Raw genomic sequence first — 25,407 nt, forward strand, 5'->3', positions numbered from 1 at the left:
GAAGCTGCCAGTGCTGGAGGTTGTAGTCCATAGTGGCCATGTTTTTGCCGGCTGTCGTTTTTTATTTAGTGTTTGGAAGACGTCTGTTTTTCCAGGGTGACTCAAAGAAATCTCATCATGCACATCTAGCTACGCTAGCTCACAGACTCAGAACTGGGAACAGGGAACATAACCACATGGTCTCTGCTTAAAACTACAATTCATCTTTCATTTTCATTTCATTGTCTGTACCGCTTATTCGATCTATCATCGGGTCACGGGGAGCCTGTGCCTATCTCAGGCGTCATCGGGCATCAAGGCAGGATACACCCTGGACGAAGTGCCAACCCATCGTAGGGAACACACACACTCTCATTCACTCACACAATCACACAATACGGGCAATTTAGAGACTCCAATCAGCCTAGAAGCATGTCTTTGGACAGTGGGAGGAAACCAGAGCACCCGGAGGAAACCCACCAAGCACGGGGAGAACATGCAAACTCCACACACACAGTGAGCGGGACTCGAACCCAGGACCCTGGAGGGGTTATTTAAAATCTATTTGGAAGATGCTTTTATGGTACATTTGCCTCAATCATACAGCTGGGTGTTAAGGCAGTGGCAGGTTGATGATGCTGGGATTTGAACTCCTAACATTCTGAGCAAAAGTCCAGCATCTTAACCACTGAGCAACACTTCCCAGTACTCTCAGTGCTAACATAAGTGTGGAATCTGAGTATGTTTATCCAATCAGACAGCACACAGTCCCTCCTTCTTACTTTCTACTGAGTAAAACCAGAGGTTCATCAATTCACAGGTCAAAGTTCAGAGAAATAAAAAAGTGCACACAAGGTGAAAGTAGCAGAAAGCTACCAGAAACACAGACATCTTTCGCCTGCCGCATCCTCTGCTGGGTAAACTTGATTCGTTCTGGTTTATTCTTGCAGATTTCAGGTGTCTACAATGTTGTTAAAACTTTATCTTCACAGTGTTTCTGTACTAAGAGTAAAGCTGTTGGAAATCTTGGGGAAAAAAATCAAAACAAAAGTGAGTAGAAACAAAACGTTGTAGAAACTGGGAGACTTGAATCAGAGAACCTGCGGCTACCTGACAGATACGTCATACCCCGAATTCCCTCTGCATCAGGAGCCATAAGCGCTCGGCGGCTGCACTCGGAATGAACGTGTGGAGCAGAGCTGTGTGGAGGGAAGAAGGGAAGGAGGGAAGGTTGGTTCTGCGCCAAACGAACGAAGGAATGAGGAATGAAGCGTGCAGAACTGATCTCTGCTGAAAACTCTGACCCTGTGGATTTTATAGATTCCAGATGATTTATGCTTCACAGTGTTTTGAAGCCTTGGACCAGTAGGGAAAGGGCAAAAACGGGTCGTACCACAAGTATAGCCATGAGTACAGTTTATTCCGTAATCACAGGATGACCAGTGATCCTCCTTACCCTGACACTGAAGACTCCTACCTTGCTAAAGAAAACTTCACCATTAGGTCTGTTTACCAGCTGTCGCCATGGAAACAATAACGTCTCAGAACGAGTGTGTTAATGTATCTAGAGCTGTGATGTGTGGCTGTGCACCTGCCAAAGCTGCTGCTCTAGAAAACTAATCAACTCCTTCTGACCAATCAGCAGCTCTGTGGTGTAAAGCTTAAAGCTCCTTCTGACCAATCAGCAGCTCTGTGGTGTAAAGCTTAAAGCTCCTTCTGACCAATCAGCAGCTCTGTGGTGTAAAGCTTAAAGCTCCTTCTGACCAATCAGCAGCTCTGTGGTGTAAAGCTTAAAGCTCCTTCTGACCAATCAGCAGCTCTGTGGTGTAAAGCTTAAAGCTCCTTCTGACCAATCAGCAGCTCTGTGGTGTAAAGCTTAAAGCTCCTTCTGACCAATCAGCAGCTCTGTGGTGTAAAGCTTAAAGCTCCTTCTGACCAATCAGCAGCTCTGTGGTGTAAAGCTTAAAATGTTGCCATCCAGCCACCTCAAGAAAGCCATTTTTTTCTTAAATTCATACTTTACTGCACTTGTAAACTGCTACAGCTTGATTTTTACCTTCTTGCCCTTTACACTTACAGCTCCCAGGGTGCTGATCAGGGAGTCAGCCATTTTAAGTGCTCTCTGTCTCTCTCTCTCTCTCGCTAAATGCTTCCACAGCACTGGAATGTTCACTCTAAAAAAAATCCCACAATGCACCACAAAAACCTGTGAGCTCACTATGTTCGTCTTCTCACTAGAAGTCAGGACATCATATTTTCTGAAGCCTCACAGCAGGAGAAAAATGGTGGCCAACCCGAACTCTCAGCAACGTCTACAAATGGAAGTAGTTTGTAATCAATGATGTAGATCAAATGATTGCTAGTGATACATTTGAACTAGATTTGCTGTTCTGTACATGGTTTGTGAAGAAAAAAATCCACTAACAAGCCTATGATCCTGCTTGATCCTTATCATTGTCCCAAATTGTGGACACCATCTAGTCATTCACTACCTGGGGAGATAATTAGCTGATTGAGACACAGCCCTTGTTCACTGAGGTCCATTGCAAACCTCAAACCTTCATGTGACTTCACGTCAGACCACCAGACTGAATACAGGAGGTAGCAGAAAACAAACCTCAGTGTCAGTTAAGTAGCATCATTAACCTGAGCTTGTACACCTGCTGGTGTGGTTCACTAATCCCCAGAGGCTTAATCCCTCACATTAGAAAGATTGCAGTTTCAAATTCTCAACAACAGAGAGTTTAAGCCACCCTGCACTTTGGCTAGGAAAGATGGCTAGCAAAGATAGTTAGGAAAGACACTAGCATCAGGCATAAGGAAAAGATCAGCTGGCATTCTCTCACATGTAAGAGACACAGAAGCCATCGGAGCAGGTCTTAGCCTTTAGCCTCACAGAGTAACAACTCAGCTAGGAATCGGACAGTTTTGGAACATAGCTTAGCGAAAACTCACCATTTGTGATGAACAGGGAGTCTCAGTGGAGAGTCAAGTCGCACTTCAGACCTCTCACTTAGAGCCAGAAAGCCAACTCCCATCTCCTACAGGCTTCTGCTGAAAAGATTTCTGTGAAAAGAAAAAAAAACAAAGCGTCAGAAATGTCTTAGCAACAAACAGCAATCCGAACCCAACTCCACTATATCACTCGAACACTTCATGATGGTCCTGTGGAACTTTCTGGAAAGCATTCTATTCTATACTCAAGTGACTAAGCATGCTTACTAACTATATTTCCAAACAGGGACCAATTGATTATAATATCCACCTAATAATATTTCATCAGATTTCTGTTATGTCTTTTGGGTTTGTTACATTCCAGGAAGAGCAGGAACATTTGCTCTCAGCATCCACAACAAACCTGAGATTTCCATTTCGTCAAAAAAAAAAACCCAATCACATTGACAGAATTAGTCAAAATTTAGTTATCCCGGGAGTAGGAGTCCACTCTGTACGTTCACAAGACATCATTGATGGACAATTTAGTCACTAATCCACGTGCCGGCATGTTTTCAGGAGGTGGAAGGAGAACCGGAGAACCCTAAGAACATATGAATAACCCGTGCCAGCTCGGGGTTAAGCTCAGGCTCCCACACTGGTATTTTGAGGATAAGACTGGACACCCCAGGGGTAGACTGATCAGAAACCGGAATAGTCATGATATGAGTGAAACCTGATGAGCATACTGCGCTCTGAAATTGAGAAACGCATCTGGCAACAGCACAAACTGTCAAAATACACTATATTGCCAAAAGTATTCGCTCACCTGCCTTGACTCGCATATGAACTTAAGTGACATCCCATTCCTAATCCATAGGGTTCAATATGACGTCGGTCCACCCTTTGCAGCTATAACAGCTTCAACTCTTCTGGGAAGGCTGTCCACAAGGTTTAGGAGTGTGTTTATGGGAATTTTTGACCATTCTTCCAGAAGCGCATTTGTGAGGTCACACACTGATGTTGGACGAGAAGGGCTGGCTCTCAGTCTCCGCTCTAATTCATCCCAAAGGTGTTCTATCAGGTTGAGGTCAGGACTCTGTGCAGGCCAGTCAAGTTCCTCCACACCAGACTCTGTCATCCATGTCTTTATGGACCTTGCTTTGGTCACTGGTGCACAGTCATGTTGGAAGAGGAAGGGGCCAGCTCCAAACTGTTCCCACAAAGTTGGGAGCATGGAATTGTCCAAAATGTCTTGGTATGCTGAAGCATTCAGAGTTCCTTTCACTGGAACTAAGGGGCCAAGCCCAGCTCCTGAAAAACAACCCCACACCATAATCCCCCCTCCACCGAACTTTACACTTGGCACAATGCAGTCAGACAAGTACCGTTCTCCTGGCAACCGCCAAACCCAGACTCGTCCATCAGATTGCCAGATGGAGAAGCGCGATTCGTCACTCCAGAGATCGCGTCTCCACTGCTCTAGAGTCCAGTGGCGGCATGCTTTACACCACTGCATCCGACGCTTTGCATTGCACTTGGTGATGTATGGCTTGGATGCAGCTGCTCGGCCATGGAAACCCATTCCATGAAGCTCTCTGCGCACTGTTCTTGAGCTAATCTGAAGGCCACATGAAGTTTGGAGGTCTGTAGCAATTGACTCTGCAGAAAGTTGGCGACCTCTTCGCACTATGCGCCTCAGCATCCGTCAGTTTACGTGGCCTACCACTTCGTGGCTGAGTTGCTGTCGTTCCCAAACACTTCCACGTTCTTATAATACAGCTGACAGTTGACTGTGGAATATTTAGGAGCGAGGAAATTTCACGACTGGATTTGCTGCACAGGTGGCATCCTATCACAGTTCCACGCTGGAATTCACTGAGCTCCTGAGAGCGACCCAATCTTTCACAAATGTTTGTAAAAACAGTCTGCATGCCTAGGTGCTTGATTTTATACACCTGTGGCCATGGAAGTGATTGGAACACCTGATTCTGATTATTTGGATGGGTGAGCGAATACTTTTGGCAATATAGTGTATTTTGGGTAATTTGATGACAGAATGAATTCTTAAATGATAAACAGAATCTTGCTAGTTAGCTCAGATATAATACCTTGGGAAATTCTGAAAAAAATTCTTCCAATATCCTGAGCACTGGTATACCTACTCATCACACCACTGTGACCATCTTACTCTCATGTACCGTATATACCTAGCTGCTATAAACAGCTACATCTAGCCAACCATTCAGGATCTCCCTGGAGGATGGAGCCCATTCTGTGTAGCGTTCCTCTCTCCAGCGTGGAAACAGAGCAAAGCAGAAGCAGAGCTGTTCCAAAAGTGGCATAAAACACACCTCCAGATTCATTATCGCATGAGGTGCGACATTCCCACATGTCAGCTGGAGCCGGGGACGTGAGCCACACCTCTCTAACAACTGAGGAAAGAAAACGCAGAAGTGAGTGCATGAGAAAGAAAGACAGAAAAAGGGATATGAAAAGTGCAGGGTGAAGAGACGTGACAGTAGAGGAGAAAGGCAGAGAGAGAGAGAGAGAGAGAGAGAGAGAGACAGAGATGAAGCAACTGCCAAAACCTAGTCAAAGAAGAAAGGAAGAGGCTCGGAGTGGTGAGCTGCTGTCGAAGCGATATTCCTCAGCTGTGAACTGAATCTGCTCTTCTTCAGCACTTCATGTTTCTGCTTTTTCTCATTCAGAGTGCACGCTGACCTGGAGAAGAGCGAGTCCTGAGAGTACTCGAGCACTGAAATGGCTTTTGATGTGAAACTGTCAGCTATTAGCTATGATATTCTCTGAACTCTGCTAGCAGCATACATTCACATTACTATGAGAAAAGACCTGATTCAAGTCTGGTTAGCATTGCTGTTAATAATTCCTGTATATTTTCCCCAGTTATTTGTCCCACTGTTCCAGAAGGGGCTCTTCTAAATCTGAAGTTCTGAATCTGTCCACTGATGCCGAACGTAAAATGTGAAATGAATTCTACATGGTTCTACTCTCTCTTATTGGAACTCGAGGTTGAAGAATTATGAACAAAAACCTTAAAGTTCTGCTTGTGAGTTTCTTCTCCCATCATCATCAATCTACCCACTAGCTAGATCTCGACTATCATAAGACAGCTAGCAGAGGAAAGGAGAAACTAGCTTGGGAAGCCACAGTATGGTTTCATACTCCACTACAGGGCAGCAGACATATCTGGGGTAAGTGCTAATTGCTATTTTATGGTCACATGGCCACAAATGTCTGGTGTCATTCTGATAAAGGCCACCCAAACAGTAGGGTCATGGGTGGCTGTAGCAACCATACTATCATTGTGGCAAAATGATTTCTTAGCAAAAGTAGCCTCTAATGCTTCCTCTACTTATTAGTTGATTTTGTCCACCTGTCCTGAGGTGATTGATCCAGTGTTCAATGTCTTTTAGAGCTAGGGAGGAGTCCAGGATCCTGACCCCTTGTCTCAGGAATATCATATCCTCATATTGTAGCTTTTGGGTGTCTTCTCTCCAGTTTCACAGCAGTGGCAGGAGACACGTTGTGGTCTGCTGATGAGGTGGGACAAATTCTAAACACATGAAGCAAAGAGACTTTGTACGTATCTTTGTATGTAAGTGAACGGCTTCAACTGACAGACTCCACTTGTGCCAACAGTTGGTAGACTCTAATTAAATAAATGTTAAGAACAGCCATAAAGGAATTTCCAAATTGTCTATAGATTTAAACAATCCATCCAGATAATAATGGAACCCAAACCTTACCTGGGTCCAAACTCAAATTCAAACCGAGTGTAAAAACACTGTGAACATGCATCTGCATCATTAAACTCCGAAACAAACATATCGGATGACCTTTTTTGTCCACTACACTAATTAGGACATCTCTGCGATTTGGTGACATTTCTGTCAATGGGTTTTTGTCAATAGCGTCAAGAATATATCCACAGAACAAACGGTAGCTGCTGTAACAAAGGAGGTTTGCAGGCTTTGAGCTTATCGAGCGAGTGTCTCGAGTGCTTACAGAGCTGAACACACTCCTTCAGTACAGCCACACAGTTTGAATCACAGAACGCTTTGAATCAGAAGATATCAAGGTAGAGAACGATTGACGATGTTAGAATTCTAAGCTATAAAGGAACACCGTGTTCTACTTTCAAACAGATTTTGATCAGTGTTGAAGCAGTGGAGACGAGACTTCCTCCAAACGGCACATATGTAAAATGTATTTATGGAGGAAAAAATGCTTCAGTTGCACACTTGCACAGACACTCAGGCACAGAGACAACAGCAAATCCCATTTCCTCCAGTCATTCACAGGTAATCTGGGGGGACTATTGCAAGGATTCACGAGGGGTTTCTTAGGTCACTGGATCACACATCCGCCCTAACACTGGTAAGAAAAAAAGGAAAAATGTTCCTGTGCAAAACTTGAGCATATGTTTAAATATGAAGTACTAGATTACTCCCTACTGGATTACTGGATCTCAACCCTCTCAAGATGACCAGAATCAAAGCTTGCAAATTCAAGAGGAAGGCTGGATCTAAACTCCTGCAAGATGGCACATATCCAAGAGCAAGACTGGACCTAAACCCTTGAAAGATGGCAGACTTTCAGCAGAAGGCTTGATGTAAACTTCTACATTTCTATGAGCAAGGCTGACAAAGTATGATGTCCAGGAACAAGGCTGGTTTTAAGCCCCTACCAGATGGTAGGCATTAAGGAGCAAGGCTGGATCTAGCCCTCTGTTAGATGGTGGCCAGTAAGAAGCAAAGTAGGATCTAAACCTTTGCAAGATGTTAGGCATCCCGGATTACGGCTGGATTTCCTGGAACAAGGTCCGGGAGCGAAATGAGGCTGAATCTAAACCTCTGAGACACAAGACATCCAGGAGCTAAGCTGGATATAAACCAATAGTTCACTACGTCCATAGCAAAAGCTTTTATCAGCCTCCAAAACAGCCTCCAAAGAGCACTTCCATGATCTTTGGGAACATTTTGTAAGGTTTAAATCTAGTCCTGCTCCTGCAAGATGCTATATGTCAGGAGTCAAGGCTGGATCTAAATGCCAGAGTCAATATTATTGCGACAAAAGTTCTTATAGAGCATGTCCATCTCTGATGTGGGCTGAGGGTTCTATAACATCTACAGTTTACTGTGTTTTGTTTAACGTCCAATGGCCTGGGGTCTGTGTGAGTCATCTGCAGAGAGTAGGTGGGTAGATGGGAGGGTAAACAGAGCAAGAGGTTCTTCAGTGTCTAAGGGCAGCGCTCGACTCCCACATTTTCAGTCTGAGTACAGGGACTATGAGACAATGTAGGCTGAGAAACGGGAGCAACGTGACACATGAATAATAATTACTGCCTTAAGTCACCAGCCACTTGGAACAAAACCGGCATTATCGAGAGAGCGGCGTGTGAATGGGGCCGACTGGATTTGGGCAGTTCGAGAGCTGAGAGTTGCTGAACACTATGACAAAAGAAAGGATGGGAAAATGCAAAGCAAATACAAAAAAGTCACACAAAAGAGTTTTTGGAGGAACGGCTCAGACAGGCTCAAACACGCCGGACGAGTGCGTGAACTCGATACACACAGAACAACCACAATTCCTAACCTAAACCATAACCTAAACACACCTATATTTTATCTTGCCTCGAGCAAACAAAATAAAGACAACACAAAGCCACAGTAAGTGAAATACATTCAGAGTACAGAACAATGCAAAGCAATCAAACATGAAACATCATAATACCCAGCTGCTGTTAGAGTTCAGAACTGATCGGTGATTATGCTTCAGGTTTTAGCTGATAGTCCTAAGACATTATGGTTGCTATGGCAACAGGGACTCTTATTGCGAACGTGCTACTAAATCTGAATGGATTAAACGATTATATCCCATTAACAGAAGGAGTCTCCAGTGTCAGCGCTTTGGAAAAGGGATCATCTTCAGGACATAGGAGTTTACGCTTTACAGTTTAAGTGAAAGAGAAAGAGTTTGACTTGCAGTATGAAAGGAATAAAACTCTGTGGAAAATAATCCTCCATTTCGTGTCATGCAACTTCAGCATGGATTAATTTCCTGTAACAGTACACCCAGCTGTTGTAGGTTCTAACAGGTTATACATGTGCTCTGTGCTATTATATATTTTCAATATTTTGGAACAGACTCACAAAGACAACAGGTGGGAAGTGAGAGGCTTTGATGGGGAATTAAATGGAAAAATCCCTCCAGGGCCTGAGGAACACGGATATTGTGCTGAAAGAATGGCCTCGCTGACATTGCCGGCTATTGTAATATCCTTCTGCCGGGTTCGAGCCAAAATGAAGTGTAATGGCATGCACCAACGCAGATAATGAGCGCCGGCAAGACAAGGGCTCTCAATAGCTGTCTTGTGGACGGACATGAATAGTTCCCTTCTGCGGTGCTGATTCTGGGTCCGACTGGACAAAGGAAGCAGACACGTGTCCCTGCGCTCTCTCAAGTCCAACTCTGAGACGACAGATAATGAGCAATCGCGTCATTCCTAACCTTCTATTCTTCCCCAGCCTTGTGGCTTGAATTAAGAGCAGCTGCCTTCTTTCCTCCTGCCAGAGAGAAGTTTCAGTCAAAAAGGTTTCAAAAGTTGATGGGGAAAAAAACTAAAAGTGCTTTGAGGCGAAACTATTGATGGGACAAAATGAATTTCTTGGACAAATGGAGCCAAGAGCGGTGGCTAAACCCATTCTGGTGAGGTGTCAGGCTACTGTTAGTACTTCATGAGCCATCAAAAGATGGATGACCCCAATTCCTCAGAGACGTGGGGCACGACGGGGATGGCTTTTTCCTCTGGGAGAGATCATTCACGTCTAGACAAATAGGAGGGACAGAGTTAAGGATATGGGAGGGAGCCTAAAAGGGAAAATAGTGTTCTCAGGCAAGCCATCTGGCTCCAGAACAGATAAATCTTGATTAGAAGACGAGAGGGACGCGTATGGTCGGACCCGATGGTGATATATTTCACCTGTCGGATGCTACAGGACCATAACAAAAGCAGCAATGGCCTTAGAGCTTGTGGTGACCAGTTGCACAATGTGGCATTTGTTTAGGAACCATTACCCCCTTAGTTAGCTACAAGAAAGCATCTCATTCATGCTGTTTAATATTACACCCTAGCACCGGTCAGCTTCTGATGGAGATTGTTCTATTTCTTTAACCTCAAGCATTTTATTTGTCTGGCTATAACAGCGTGTCATGAGAGTTTTATCTCTGAGTTATTTCCACAGGAAATATATAGAAAGTTTTAGGGTTAAACAACAGACACATGTAGTGTATAAAATCTCAAAAAGTTCTTCATATGTTCACGACTGGACACTGCAGCTGGTACTGAGACGAGGAGAAGCACATTAGAGCAGGATCACCTGTCAAATTTGAACAAACCGAGCTAAAGAGGGATGAGGAAAAAATATGATTTCCTTTTCCCTAAAGGTCAACATCATCTCTCTCTCTGTCTCTCTCTGAGGGTGTAAGAGAGACACAAAGCAAAATGACAGCTATGTTTGTCTAGATACTCCAAAGACACTGAAAAAGAAAGAAAGAAAGAAAGAAAGAAAGAAAGAAAGAAAGAAAGAAAGAAAGTCGCTCCTGCTTCCTCCTTCTCAGAATCTACAGTCCACAAAACTACATTTGTCGTCTCATAATGTAACTCTCACTTTATCTCTCAACAACCCATCAAACACACCCACACAAACACAGACAGACAGACTCACACACACAGACACAATTCCTCATTATTTTAAAAGCAGCCTGATCTTTTCTCTCTCTCTCTCTCTCTCTCTCTCTCTCTATCCCTCTCTCTCTCTTGGACTCTCTCCTCTGCTGTGCTGAGGTTTGAAGGCTTACAGAGGTTAAGACCTCATAACTGAATGGCAGGAGAAATTGTGACAGAGATCACGCTCTCTCTGAAGACCTGTAACTGCCCTGGGGTTGGGTCAGGCTCAGGGTCTGTTGCCTCCGCACATGGAAACCTGAAATGCCACTCGCTCGGAATTCTAAAGCGGACTGGGATCAGAGCCCTGAGGGATGCCGGGATAAAGCGTCCAGCATAAAAACCTCGATGTCTCTCAGAAGCACGATCATGCCAGATGATTCTCCGAGGGGGCAGCAGAAGTGCACGGTTTTATTGCTTCATTTAGGGACCGGGTATTGGTCCATGTGTCGAGCTCCATCAGAAACCTGACGGATCGCTTCTCACTCTTCTATCACGCTACCCCTAATCCCTAATTTCTTATAAAACACAATCCATTAGAAATAATTGCCACGCCTTGCTGTGAGGGGTCGATAAAACGTTGTGTTTGTCGCCGAAAGCGCCTTTAACGCCTCTGAGGCAGGGCTGCCATTACGGCGTCGGAGACACAGCCACTCCGTCGTTATGGAGTGTTAATTCCCGCATTAATCCATCACCGAGAAAATGGTCTTAGCAACAGCAAAAGTGCGAATGAGAAGCAGGAAGTGAACTTTAATGACTGTTAGCAAAGAAAGCACTCAGATGAGGGGCGGAGCCTCCTGAACAAGCAGCGATGCTCGCTTTATCCGCGCCGGTGCCATATGGCAACTGTCACCCTGTGCTGAGTCTCAAACCCTGTCATTAATTTAACAATTCAGCTTCTGGGCGTGAACTGAGCGGAGGACAGAGAGAATTCTACAGAAAACACTGTGACACACACACACACACACACACACACACACATACACACACACATACACACACAGCAGCACTCACACACACAGCAATAAAAAAGACTTTCCATCAAGTGTGTAGTTGCTATGCAACTAGCCGAGATACCCCAGTGCTCCTGCTCACACTGGGTTTAACTGATCACTCCGGATACGACGGATTCATTTATTGCTAAATATTCTGTTTCCTCGAGTTCGACATGTTTCCTGAGTTTGTGTACGTTTGTAGCTTGAAATCGTCTAATTAGCGAATATGACAGCGTGTTTCTTTCTTTCTTTAATGATTCTGCATTTTCTGAAATTCTGAAAGCAACAACAAAACAAATCAAGACGAATAAGACTAGCCATTCAATGGGAGGAAAAAGTTTTGGCACCCTGCAGAGCCGGTGTCTGGATGTGGTGTGATCTAGGTTGTTTAAGGTGCTGATCAGAACGGTGTGTGTTCGAATCCCAGGTCCACCAAACTGCCACTGCTGGGCCCTTAAGCAATGCCTAAAACCCTCAATTACTCAGTTTGTTTTTGTTGGCTGATTTATGACTGATTATTAAATGTTTATTGAGATACAAGGTGTCCAAATGAATCTGAATAAAATAGAAATATTTGTGTATTTAAGTTGTCTTTATTTGTCAGATATACATTACTGCACAGTGAAATTCTTTCTTCGCATATCCCATCCTTGGGGGTTGGGATCAGAGCGCGGGGTCAGCCATGATACAGCGCCCTTGGAGGTGGGTTGGTTGGGGGCCTTGCTCAAGGGCCCAATGGTGGCAGCTTGGCGGTGCTGGGGCTTGAACGACCCAGAGCTGTAACCACTTGAGCTATTTAGTGAGAGTTTTAGTTAGCGTTTGGCTACAGAACATTGTGAAGTGAAGTAAACAGGATGAGGTATTTCACAGCTTTGTTTCTGATCTGGTTACGGAGTAGGCCACTTTACTGAGACTCAATAAAGCAGGAATGTTCAGCAGCAGCAGGAGGCTCGGTGCTTGAGCTTGTTGATGTTCGAGTTCGGAAGTGACTCGGGACTACAGGATTAAAGCCATTCTCCAGGATGGAGCTGCTGATGGCGGCGTGTTGAAGAATGAGCTTTTCCACGCCCCTCCCCCCTCCAGCTCTGCTTCCTCAGATCCTCTCATTATATCAGTTACGCAGCGCCGAGTGGAAAATGGCGATTTCACAGCCGACTCAGCGACGCGCCGCAGGGCTGCACGGCTCCAGCTGTGAAGTGTGGCAGAGGAGCGTAAGCTAAAGGTCATTCTTCAGGATCCTGATGTGAGAGAGCTGACCTGTGATTAGAGGACGAGTGAACGTCAGAGTAGACGACGAGAAACAAACAACACGATCTGATAACTGTTACTCAGATAAATGTCCAGCTTATTATTATTATTAATATTATTATTATTATTATTATTATTATTATTATTACACAATACATGCGTTCATGTGCAACACTGAGAAAAAATTTAACATTTTTCTTATTATTTTTCTTCTTATTATTATTATTGGAAGTAGCAGTTTTTTCATTTAATTAAAATTGATTTGATTTTAATTTTTAAAAATGTTCTTATTAATTAAAATAAACTGTAAAATATGCAGAATACATCTGTTTATATTATTATTTAATTTATTTTTTATTAAATAGGAAACCCACAGTTTTGGCCCTGGATATTATTATCATCATCATCATTATTATTATTATTACTACTATTATATGATTCATGTGTTCATGTGCAACACTGTAGAAAAAACTAGTTATTATTATTTTTAATATGTTTTACTATTATTATTGGTAGTAGCAGCTTTTTCAATTTAATTACATTTTATTTGAATTTAATTGTTAAAATGTTCTTACTAATTAAAATAAATGGCAAAACATGCAGAATACATCTGTTTATATTTTTATTTTATTTCTTTATTAAATGTGAAACCCACAGTTGATTATTAGTATTATTAGTTGTAGTAGTAGTATTATAAATATTTTTTAAACTGTAAATTTGTAATTTTACAATTTTCTTACTAATGTAAATAACCTGTAAAATATGCAGGATGAATTTATTTATTTATTTTAACAAACTAATACAGACAAACAAAAAATGACCAAACACATAAATAAATAAATAAATAAATAAATAAATAAATAAATAAATAAATAAATAAATAAATAAATAAATATTTCTAGTGAGAAACCTACTATTTTGGCTCTGGAAAACAAACAAACTGCTGAGACTGGTGTGTGAACTCTGATTTCCATGTGAACCTTTCTGGCAGGCTTTCTTTAAAAATAAATAAATATATTAATATATAAAATATTTGTTCAGATGAATGTATTCCACGCTGCAGATTCGCTCGGAGCCTCAGAACGAACTGGTCATAAATGACGCGGGTCAGTTTAAAATGAATAAAAGCACAAGTCTTGTTTTGGCGTGTTGGAGATCTGCAGAGCGTTACTGGACCACAGAGATCAAAACACGAGGAACAGAACAGCTCTAGTGACAGAAAGGAGGAAGGTGAAAGCCTCCGTAATCTGGAGTTTGTTCAGAGTGAAGTCACATGCTTTCTGTTACTGGCTCTCAAGCTCCTGAACGAGGGGCACTGAAACTGATCTGCTGCTGAAGTGGAGAATGATGAGCTCTGAGAACGGGACGTACAGTGTGTGTGTGTGTGTGTGTGTGTGTGTGTGTGTGTGTGTGTGTGACGGCTCTGAGGACATGTTCAGGCGTCGGTTTATTTGAGTAAAAACAGCCTGCTGCTCGCCTCCCTCTCTCTCTCTCTCTACCTCTTCCTCTCTCTCCCTCTATGTTTGCTTTCTCAGCAGAACGCGTTCTAGTGAATTATTCCGCAGAAGAACCGAGTGGCCCCCTGCATCCTGCACCGGCTTCTCACCAGACCTGCGCTACAGAGTGAAATCTAAAACCCAGCAAGTGTTTAAACAACCTTTGTGAGGAGGATCTGAGTCATACAGCAAACATTCTTCACATGATGCGACTCGGCACACACACATCAGCCGAGGTGTGGAGCGGCTGGAAACGAAGCATAAAGATCAACAATTCCATACCAAATGTCACAATATTCCACCCAGAGCTTTATTCCTCAGAGCCGAGGATTTGTCAAAATGAGGTGTTGTTTTTATTTCCCCTAGGGTTTTAACCGGAACTGCTTTACACTGCGGCACTGATGAATTCTCATGAAAAAATAAAAAAGTGGGTGAAGTTTTCTACTGAAAATTCATGGAAGGAGTCTCCAGTGTCGGTGTAACAGTATGTTTTCTCACACCGACTCGAGGACAGGCAAGTTTACTCTTTTGTGGTTTGTGGTTACCGTGAACAAGAATCACGAGAACCGGACAGTTTTAAAGACGTTCCAGAAGAATTGTTTTTGTATAGTCTTCCTTTATCACAGTGAAATTCTTTCTTCATATATCCCAACTTTGGAGGTTAGGTCAGAGAACAGGGTCAGCCATGATACAGTGCCCCTGGAGCAGAAGGGAGGGAACCCCGATCACCTGATCAACAACCTTAGACAACAAGAGCCTTAAGCACTTGAGCTACCACTTGACACGAACAACGATGATCCCTGATTGGATGTTGGACAACGACGGTGATTAGTGATTGGTCTTCGAAGACTATGGTGATCAGTCATAGGGGAACAATGTGACTGGTTTTCAGGAATGATGGTGTTCTGGGATTAGTCACTGAGGACAATAGTGATCACTGATTGGATGTTGCTGATTAATGGTGCATAGTGATTGGTCATCATTGTCGGGAATAATAGTGGTCTGTGACTGGTTATTAGTAATAATGGTGATCTGTGATTGGCTGTTGGGAATAATGGCTATCTATAATTGGTCGTTAGGTATAATAGTGATCTATAATTGGCTCAAAGGATTAATAGTGATTGGTTGTTGGCCTTACACACTGATGGTGAGTCGAGTGAACCTACTTTCTCACCAGATAAAACCAACAGCTAGATTTGAGCTGAAGAGCTGCACTGTGCAGGACTGTCGCTAATTACTAGACTCTTGAAATCAAGTCACTAAGTGACTATGGCAACGGGGGGTGAGGACGTGGCAGATGCTCCGCTATACTGATATTATAATGATAAGATAATGATGATGCTATGATCCATGAGTAGTGTGTTAATAAAGCACAGTTCTACTACACATGTTCGTTCTGAAGAATAGTGCTACGTCTGTAAGAACTACCGAAAGCAGGAGGTCATTCAGGATGTGACGTGAAGTAGCATAGCTAAAAACGGAGGGTCCCATCAGGCCGGGTCAAGCCGAGTTCCTCAGGCACACTTCAAATGGCGGAGGTTTTGAAGAGAGGAGCCGGAAACGAGTTGTTAATTAGATGACAGATGGGAGCAGAGACGACAAAGAGACACTTCTCATGAAGGACCGAGTGCATGCAGGAAGATTAATTAGATTTAGAGATTAGCTCAACGATAACAATTAGCTCTGTAAGAGAATATCTGTCAAGAATTTGTCGGGGGATTTGAGAAAAGTCGATAAGTAGAGAAGAAAAGCTGACAGGACATCAAGAGGGATATTTTCCTCAGAAGAAGGACACAGAGGTGGCAGGATAATGGCTCAGATCTCCACCTGTTGAGCAGAAGTTCGGCTTCACCTACAGCTCAGGTCCATTTGGAGCACCACGGTACAGGACGCGCAGGAATTCAGAGTGAAGCAGCAGTACTGAGGAAATGGATACCGTGCACACATCAGCAGTCAGACCTCTGACGTCACTATCCATTCAGAATTCTGGACTCGGGTGACTTCCCAGCTTCTCTCTCTCATCTGCTTTTTCCTCCCCCATCCCGACTATCCTTTCCCCTGCCTTGTTCCTGCTCTCTCGCTCTCCTGCAGAGCGTTAGATGCCAGGCCAGAGGGGGGAGGGTTATTTTTAGCCCTTGCCGTGTGCGGAAACAGTAGAGAGCTGTGTACTCTAGCAAGGACGAGCCTCAGCCTCCAGGAGAGGAGAGAGAGGAGATGGGAGGAGGGATGGCACGGGAAGAGACTTTTCTGTAAAAATGGCCTTTAGAGGACAAGAGGAACAGATGTTGAGTCGCAGGACCTCATACCTGAGCGGTTCCAAGTCAATGCTTGTGAATATTTGTCAACAAAAAGAGTCCTTTTGAAACCTTCCTGAGGGCTACAGCAGGTGACCTAATGACACGTGACAACGTTTTTTTTTTTCAATGTCTTTACACTTGATACCTTGAAAACTACAGCAATCTGCCTCTAAACACAGTGACCTCTTCGTCAAAGACCGTCTTCTTGTCCAATTATACCAATAAAACAAGCTAGTTCCTGAAAACTCATCTGTTCTCAATATTTGACCTCTGACACTGGAAACTCCATCTGTAAATGTCTCTTTACACATCAAAAATTCAACACATTTTCCTTCCATCGGTGTGGAGCGTCTGCTGTGAACGAGCTGTTGCCATAGAAACGGTAGCATATTAAGTACTAGAGTGTTAATCCTCAATAAACCTGTGATTTGCTGCTGTAAGAAAATTAATCTCCACCTTCTGACCAATCAGAAGCCAGCATTCAAATTGCTTGATAAAGCATTCAATCACAAAAAGCTCCTTTCATACAGCAGAAATATGAACCGTGCGCTATCTGACCGTGAAAAGCTGTAAGAGTCACGATTACACAACGGTTTAGAAATCAGCGCTAGACTTCCTGACTAGATCTGTTATGTGATCAGAGAAATCCGAGAAATCCGTACGGTGCTGCGATGGAGCGAGGGAACGATCCTGCCGATGTTAGCTGCACAATTAAACCGAGACAGGTTATAATTATCATGTTGCACACGGATCATGTGAGGGGCAAGTGAACGCAGCATGAGACGTCGTCCCTCTGCGGCGGTCTGAGGAGGAGAGGAAGACAGAGCTGAGCATCTGAACATCTGAGTCAGTCCAGATGTTCTCAGGCCTCAAGGCTAATGCTGGGTAAGCCTGGCTAAGTAGCTGCAGGTCTGGTATGTTGTTTAAAGCACACACACACACACGCAGTGGCAATGTACCACATCCAGCTTTATAAGAACAATGTGTGTGTGTGTATGTGTGTGTGTATGTGTGTGTGTGACTGGAAGTGGATGTTTACAGCTGAACCCCTGACTCACTAACTCAAACTGGCTTGTTTTTCTTTTTCCTGAAACATGGGCATCATCATTACATACAGGGATCTGTGAAGCAGGATGACCGGAAAACGTCGGCACCGAATTCAGCTTTTACACATCAGTCACACAGCACTGCTGGGTGCAAAAGTGTTTACCCCCGAAACTTTTCCACAGCAAAACTGCTAAACGGACCAACAGTTCATCTACAAAACAAATTCTAAATCCTTGGAAGAGTTTTTATCTCGATTAGGGTTTCGCTCCATCCAGACCTCATCCCCGGAACATTGGATGTGAGACAGGAGTTTGTGAGATGAGAGTTTGTGAGGCAGGAGTTTGTGAGATGAGAGTTTGTGAGATGAGAGTTTGTGAGGCAGGAGTTTGTGAGATGAAAGTTTGTGAGATGAGAGTTTGTGAGGCAGGAGTTTGTGAGATGAGAGTTTGTGAGATGAGAGTTTGTGAGGCAGGAGTTTGTGAGATGAAAGTTTGTGAGGCAGGAGTTTGTGAGATGAGAGTTTGTGAGGCAGGAGTTTGTGAGATGAGAGTTTGTGAGGCAGGAGTTTGTGAGATGAGAGTTTGTGAGGTAGGAGTTTGTGAGATGAGAGTTTGTGAGATGAGAGTTTGTGAGATGAGAGTTTGTGAGGCAGGAGTTTGTGAGGCAGGAGTTTGTGAGGCAGGAGTTTGTGAGATGAGAGTTTGTGAGATGAGAGTTTGTGAGGCAGGAGTTTGTGAGGCAGGAGTTTGTGAGATGAGAGTTTGTGAGATGAGAGTTTGTGAGATGAAAGTTTGTGAGGCAGGAGTTTGTGAGGCAGGAGTTTGTGAGATGAAAGTTTGTGAGATGAAAGTTTGTGAGGCAGGAGTTTGTGAGGCAGGAGTTTGTGAGGCAGGATTTTGTGAGGCAGGAGTTTGTGAGATGAAAGTTTGTGAGATGAGAGTTTGTGAGGCAGGAGTTTGTGAGATGAGAGTTTGTGAGATGAGAGTTTGTGAGGCAGGAGTTTGTGAGATGAGAGTTTGTGAGGCAGGAGTTTGTGAGATGAGAGTTTGTGAGGCAGGAGTTTGTGAGATGAGAGTTTGTGAGATGAGAGTTTGTGAGGCAGGAGTTTGTGAGATGAAAGTTTGTGAGGCAGGAGTTTGTGAGATGAAAGTTTGTGAGATGAAAGTTTGTGAGGCAGGAGTTTGTGAGATGAAAGTTTGTGAGGCAGGAGTTTGTGAGATGAGAGTTTGTGAGATGAGAGTTTGTGAGATGAGAGTTTGTGAGGCAGGAGTTTGTGAGATGAGAGTTTGTGAGATGAGAGTTTGTGAGATGAAAGTTTGTGAGATGAGAGTTTGTGAGGCAGGAGTTTGTGAGATGAAAGTTTGTGAGGCAGGAGTTTGTGAGATGAGAGTTTGTGAGATGAGAGTTTGTGAGATGAGAGTTTGTGAGGCAGGAGTTTGTGAGATGAAAGTTTGTGAGGCAGGAGTTTGTGAGATGAGAGTTTGTGAGATGAAAGTTTGTGAGATGAGAGTTTGTGAGATGAGAGTTTGTGAGATGAGAGTTTGTGAGGCAGGAGTTTGTGAGGCAGGAGTTTGTGAGATGAAAGTTTGTGAGATGAGAGTTTGTGAGGCAGGAGTTTGTGAGATGAGAGTTTGTGAGGTAGGAGTTTGTGAGGTAGGAGTTTGTGAGATGAGAGTTTGTGAGATGAGAGTTTGTGAGATGAGAGTTTGTGAGATGAGAGTTTGTGAGGCAGGAGTTTGTGAGATGAGAGTTTGTGAGATGAGAGTTTGTGAGATGAGAGTTTGTGAGGCAGGAGTTTGTGAGGCAGGAGTTTGTGAGATGAAAGTTTGTGAGATGAAAGTTTGTGAGGCAGGAGTTTGTGAGGCAGGAGTTTGTGAGATGAAAGTTTGTGAGATGAAAGTTTGTGAGGCAGGAGTTTGTGAGGCAGGAGTTTGTGAGATGAAAGTTTGTGAGGCAGGAGTTTGTGAGATGAAAGTTTGTGAGGCAGGAGTTTGTGAGATGAGAGTTTGTGAGGCAGGAGTTTGTGAGGCAGGAGTTTGTGAGATGAAAGTTTGTGAGATGAAAGTTTGTGAGGCAGGAGTTTGTGAGGCAGGAGTTTGTGAGATGAGAGTTTGTGAGGCAGGAGTTTGTGAGGCAGGAGTTTGTGAGGCAGGAGTTTGTGAGGCAGGAGTTTGTGAGATGAGAGTTTGTGAGATGAGAGTTTGTGAGATGAGAGTTTGTGAGATGAAAGTTTGTGAGGCAGGAGTTTGTGAGGCAGGAGTTTGTGAGATGAGAGTTTGTGAGATGAAAGTTTGTGAGATGAAAGTTTGTGAGGCAGGAGTTTGTGAGGCAGGAGTTTGTGAGATGAGAGTTTGTGAGATGAGAGTTTGTGAGATGAGAGTTTGTGAGATGAGAGTTTGTGAGGCAGGAGTTTGTGAGGCAGGAGTTTGTGAGGCAGGAGTTTGTGAGATGAAAGTTTGTGAGGCAGGAGTTTGTGAGATGAGAGTTTGTGAGGCAGGAGTTTGTGAGATGAGAGTTTGTGAGGCAGGAGTTTGTGAGGCAGGAGTTTGTGAGTCTGCTTTAATTTACAAAACACCACCTATATTTTCTTACTAATCAGTCCCTCAGGAGTTTTATATTGTGGTCAAAATGAAACTTGTCTCTGTTGAAACTTGAGATTTTTGAGGGGTTTTTTTCAGAGTAAAACTATGTGAATCTACGAAATCACAATCACAATGAAGATGAGTTTCTCTGAGAGATGTGCTCATGTTCCTCACTCGTGAATGGAAGAAGGATTCGACTGAACGTGTGTTGTGATGTCACACGACGTGTCTCGGAACAAATCTGTGGAAAATCTGCACCTTATGGAAAAACGTCAAACTCGATCGACTTGGGCTTCATGTTTTTTGTGATCACACATTCACCAAATCCTGAAGGAACCAGATATTAGAGTGAAGATTAAACACAGCTTCAACTTTACTCTTCACTCAAATTTTCCACATTCAACATTAAACGAAACTGAACAAACGCCTGAGTTGCGAACAAACCCATCAATCACCTTTCTTCTCCTAATCACAAGGACAGACTTCACTCTCACATTCTCCAACTCCATAATCTTTCCTCTTTCATTCCTTCATTCCATTCTCTGCTGTCACTCTCTCTCTCGCTCTCTCTCTCCTTCTCACTCTCTCTATATCTCCCTCGGGCGCTACTGTGTTCTCAGAGGCGGAACCCGTGTTAGCAGTAGCGCCAGTCCTTGCTGTTAAACCGGTACAGCCGCCTCCCTGCGAGACTGCAGGAGACAGAGACAGATGAGTGGACGAGGGACGAGTGGAGGGGAAAAAAAGGAAACAGGGAAACGGGAGGATGGGGGGAAGAGAAGAAAGGAGAGAGGACAGCGGGGGGTTTATTTTAAAACAGATTCCAGGAAGCTGTTACAGTGTAACGACATAACGATTTATCAAGCCGTGGAGAGAGCTGGGGTTTTGTCTTTCCTTCAGTGCGCGCACACACACACACACACACACACACACACACACACAAACCAGAACAATGCGGTGTGTACAGAGCAAATTGCAACATTACACTACATTACATCATATACATTACGAGCCAGAACTGGATCAACACACACACCGCTAACACAATGAGTGTTTGTTCAGGATCGCGCCACACAACAAGCTGAACTTTTTGTGCGTCTGTGTTTGAGAATTTGTGCGCTTAATGGCAGCCGAAGTCCGGCGAGGCGAGGCAGACAACTAAGCAAACTCAGCAAGTGTATTAGCACAAGAGCTAACATGTTCGGTAGCTACCGAAAGAGACGGTAAGGAGTCTGAGAAAAGTTTTGCTAAAAAAAAAAAAAAAAATATTGTCACTGGGGTAAAAACTGCCCTCCCCCTTCCCCATCTTTCTCTCCCCCCTGCTCCCCCTCCCACTCGACGCTTCCCCTCCCCCGCCGAGGAAAACACCACAAGGTAGAAATCATAGAAATATCAAACACAGCGACAACTGAAGTATCGCTGCAAAATCTACGTCTGTAAATGTACGTGTCCTACACCTACAGCGCATACTAATGGATATTAGGATGGAGGGGCGGGGCTAGAAGTAAGCGTCATTGCTAATTGGTCACACAGATTATAATGAAATAAATACACAGAATAAATAATACAAACCAGAACTGTTTTGTCAACAAACAAACGCAGCTCGTGATCGTTTTCTGTTAGCACCCTTAGGCTGCTTCCTTTACACGTGACGCTTATTTAAAAATACAAATCTATGTTTGCACAACTTAAATATTGTAACGTTTTTACGATCGTCTGAGGTGGAAATGACGGTCTCTTTTCTTTTTGAATCCCAGTGTAAAGCTGCTGTTAGCTGATCCTCATCCTTCCTGCTAACCCTCCATTCGTTCAGTTCGTTTTAAACTCGTGAAACTTGATGTTTCTCCAGCTGCTAGCATGTCGTTCATGTGCTACCGGATTCCAGGCTAGCGCCTCAGCTTCGTTTGTTTGTTTAAGTAGTTCTAGTTTGCCATCATATCAAGCTAGCTAAATACCAAACCAACGCTAGCTTGTAGGTGACACAGGCTACTGTCTCTCATGTTAGCTTGCTGAATAGAACCTGATACGATTCTACATCCCTGAGCTACAAATGTTTTAATACGGTTTTAAAATCTGTTCACAGGACTGTCTTTTATTCAGTAGGCTGCCAGGTACAGAGAAGCACATGTTGTGATGTCATACAGGAGCTCATTTGCTTATGACTGCTGCTTTTGCTCGGATTCGCTCGTTTGTAAGTGAAATCATCTGCTAAAGGAATAAGTGTAAATGTGTTTCTGACTAACAGGATGTTCACACAGCTCTGGAGTGAAGTACTTAAAGCAGCCATGTTGCAGGTCTCAGCTCAAATGCAGACCTTCTTGAACTTTTTTTTTCCAGAGCCCAAGCTCTGAGCCGTACCGTGTGTGAGATGCAGTGTGGCGAGTTATGGCAGTGTCCTGGCAGCGGGTTCGGGGTGGAAGTCATGGTTCAATGGGTAAATCTTGGCAGACGCTTGGAGCAGTCAGATGGAATCGTCTCCTTAAAGAAGCCATGAAGCTCTGTCTAACCTGACAGGATTTCTGTTACTTATTAAACCTCTCTGCTCTCTTGCAGAGATCCAGCGTGGAGCAAACACAAACAAAACAACCTTCACCAGGCTTCATGGCATGATGAGGAGGAGGAGGAGGAGGAAGTGAAGGGAGGAAGAGAGGTTTTGTGTGTTTTGTTTTTCTGCAGGTTTTTTGCTGTCTAGCGTCGTCACCGTTTCCTCCACACAGCTGCCTGTGTTTAGATCCACGCCGAGATTCGCCTCAGTCTCAATAAACACCAGTCCAGAAAAATCTCTTCTCTCTCCGCTGCCTCCCTGCAATTCATCCGTCATCCCTCCATCTCCTTCACATGCTCTCTTTCTTCTCTCCTCCCTTTATAAACAACTATAACTCTTAACTCTCTCTCTTCCTCTCTCTGTTTCTGTGTGTGCTCTGTCTGTCTGTCTGTCTGTATTTCTCTTTGTGTGCACTGTCTGTCTGTCTGTCTTTCTGTCTCTCTCTCTATTTCTGTGTGTGCCTGGCCTGTCTATCTTTCTGTCTGTCTCTCTCTCTCTCGTTCAGACACTAAGACTCGGGGTAAAATCCATCCAGCAGCTCGTCCAGTGAGCAGAGTGGACCCTGGGCTCTGGCTCTGTTTCAGCTTTAATGGTGCATTAGCGACTCGGTTCTCTTCCAGCTGAAGGTATAAATATTAAAGACCTACAAAGATGATGATGATGTCATCCTGCGAAGCGCTCGATAGTTTTATTGTGGAGATGCCAACATTGCTTTGCTAACAAGAATATCCTAACACACACACACACAGAGAGAGAGAGAGAGAAACAGAATATTACTGTCTTCATAGCCCTCTTAGCTCCACCCACTTTTTTTCTATTCACTCACAATACACAGCTCATGAATTCACAGGTCAAAGTTCACCCAGATAAAGTCAGCTCAAAGAGAAAGTAACCGTCACCAGAGGTAAAGGTGTCCGTCACGTCCCCCGTCCTTTCCCCCGTCTGTAAATCATTAATGAGAATATTCCGGCAGGTGAATTTTAATAGCTGAGAACAATCTCAGAGGCTCCTGTATCAAACCCTGTGCCTGCTGTGTGAGGCTCGACCTTACGTCTCATATTACATTAAACATGAGCGAAAAAACATCATGACGGAAAGGAGGTCCTGTCAGTCATGTCATAGCCACGCCCACTTTCTTTACAGCCCAGAAAAACAAATATCTTATATCTTGAATCTTTCAGATATAACCAAGATTTAGATGGATCTCTTGGTTAAGACCAAAATTTGACTTATTCGGGAGAAATATTCATTTCATTTTAAATTTTGTAATGTTTTTATATATCTAAAGCTGTTTTGGTGACAATGTCGACTGTTAAAAACGTTACAGAAATAAACTGAATTGAATTGAATCACTCCTTGTTTAGCAACTCAGTTGACTCAGCTGAACACAGGATTCACTCACTCAAATGATTCACTGAACCAATGAATTCTATGAATGAATCAGTTGAGTCACTGAATCTTTCAGTTATGACTGAGATTTAAGCCACTGTGCTTAAAGCGAATGGCATCAGATGCATATAGCAAGACTACTAGCTTTAGCATAAGAACACAGCGCGAGTGAGCTAGTTTAAAAGACAGTTGTAAGACGGCTCATCCACAGAAGTGTTGTCGGCCATCTTGGAAATTATTTTCCCATCCAGCGTCAGTGCACAATAGCCCCGCCCCTTTACGTATACGTAAGCAGTTCTGTGAGTGTTGGGTGATGACGTGTCCAACATTCACACTTGTTTTTTGGTTGAATAAGTGATTCATCTTGGTTCTTGAAGTGCACTTCTACTTCTTCTTCAGGGTAAATGAACAAATCACACTATTTATACTACACAGTGTGTAAATATGTGATTTTGTATTTTGAGAAATTACGAATCTACAACCCTCACAATGTCACTGGGTCTTGTCATGATCTGCAGAAGCTCCAATTTTAAATGTATAATATAGCGGTTTGGGACAGAGCTGAGGAATGTTGTGAGTGACTCCAGTGTCTGTAAACAAAAAAACCCATTAATAAAAGCAGGAATAAAATCAGGTTCATCACGTGTGCTTGCTGATCTCTGCTCACTAGGACATGGCTGTAGGTCAGGTGATGGAGGATCTGTAAGTGAAACGTGACCTGAGCGAGGCAGTGATGTCATCAGCCCTCTGTCAGGGCTGAGCTCCTGTGTCACGTGACCTCGGGAACAGAGCTCACGGCTCACGTCCTGCACGCCGAGGAGGGCTTAACGCTCTGTCTGTATCCCGGCTGACGGGATTAATGGCATGCAGTCAGAGGCCTCAGATCTCTGCTGCTGGAATTCAGTGCAGGAGAGTGACGATTATTGAGTATAAACACCATACACACACACACACACACACACACACAAACCACAGTGCTGTTAGGTTCTGGACCCTGACTGGTCATTAGGTGTTTAACGGCACCTGTAACGGCAGCTCTGGCAGTCACAGGTTTATATTAATGTGATCGTTCAGATACGTTATCGTTACCATAGCAACAGCTCATTCACAGGCCCTCGTACTGCCAAATCTGTAGTATAAGACTCCAG

General features: G+C 43.7%; 1 protein-coding gene across 2 annotated transcripts in view; it reads right to left on the reverse strand.

Annotated features, from left to right (window-relative positions):
* Positions 1 to 25,407, reverse strand: part of tanc2a (tetratricopeptide repeat, ankyrin repeat and coiled-coil containing 2a) — a 134,778-nt gene that overhangs the window by 100,337 nt on the left and 9,034 nt on the right. For both annotated transcript variants that reach the window (XM_058377352.1, XM_058377351.1), the window contains exon 2: positions 2,935 to 3,045. The gene's annotated coding sequence lies outside the window, so the exon portion shown is untranslated. The remainder of the gene's footprint in view (positions 1 to 2,934; positions 3,046 to 25,407) is intronic.

This window comes from Hemibagrus wyckioides, linkage group LG24, assembly GCF_019097595.1.
Source record: "Hemibagrus wyckioides isolate EC202008001 linkage group LG24, SWU_Hwy_1.0, whole genome shotgun sequence".
Lineage (NCBI taxonomy): Eukaryota > Metazoa > Chordata > Actinopteri > Siluriformes > Bagridae > Hemibagrus > Hemibagrus wyckioides.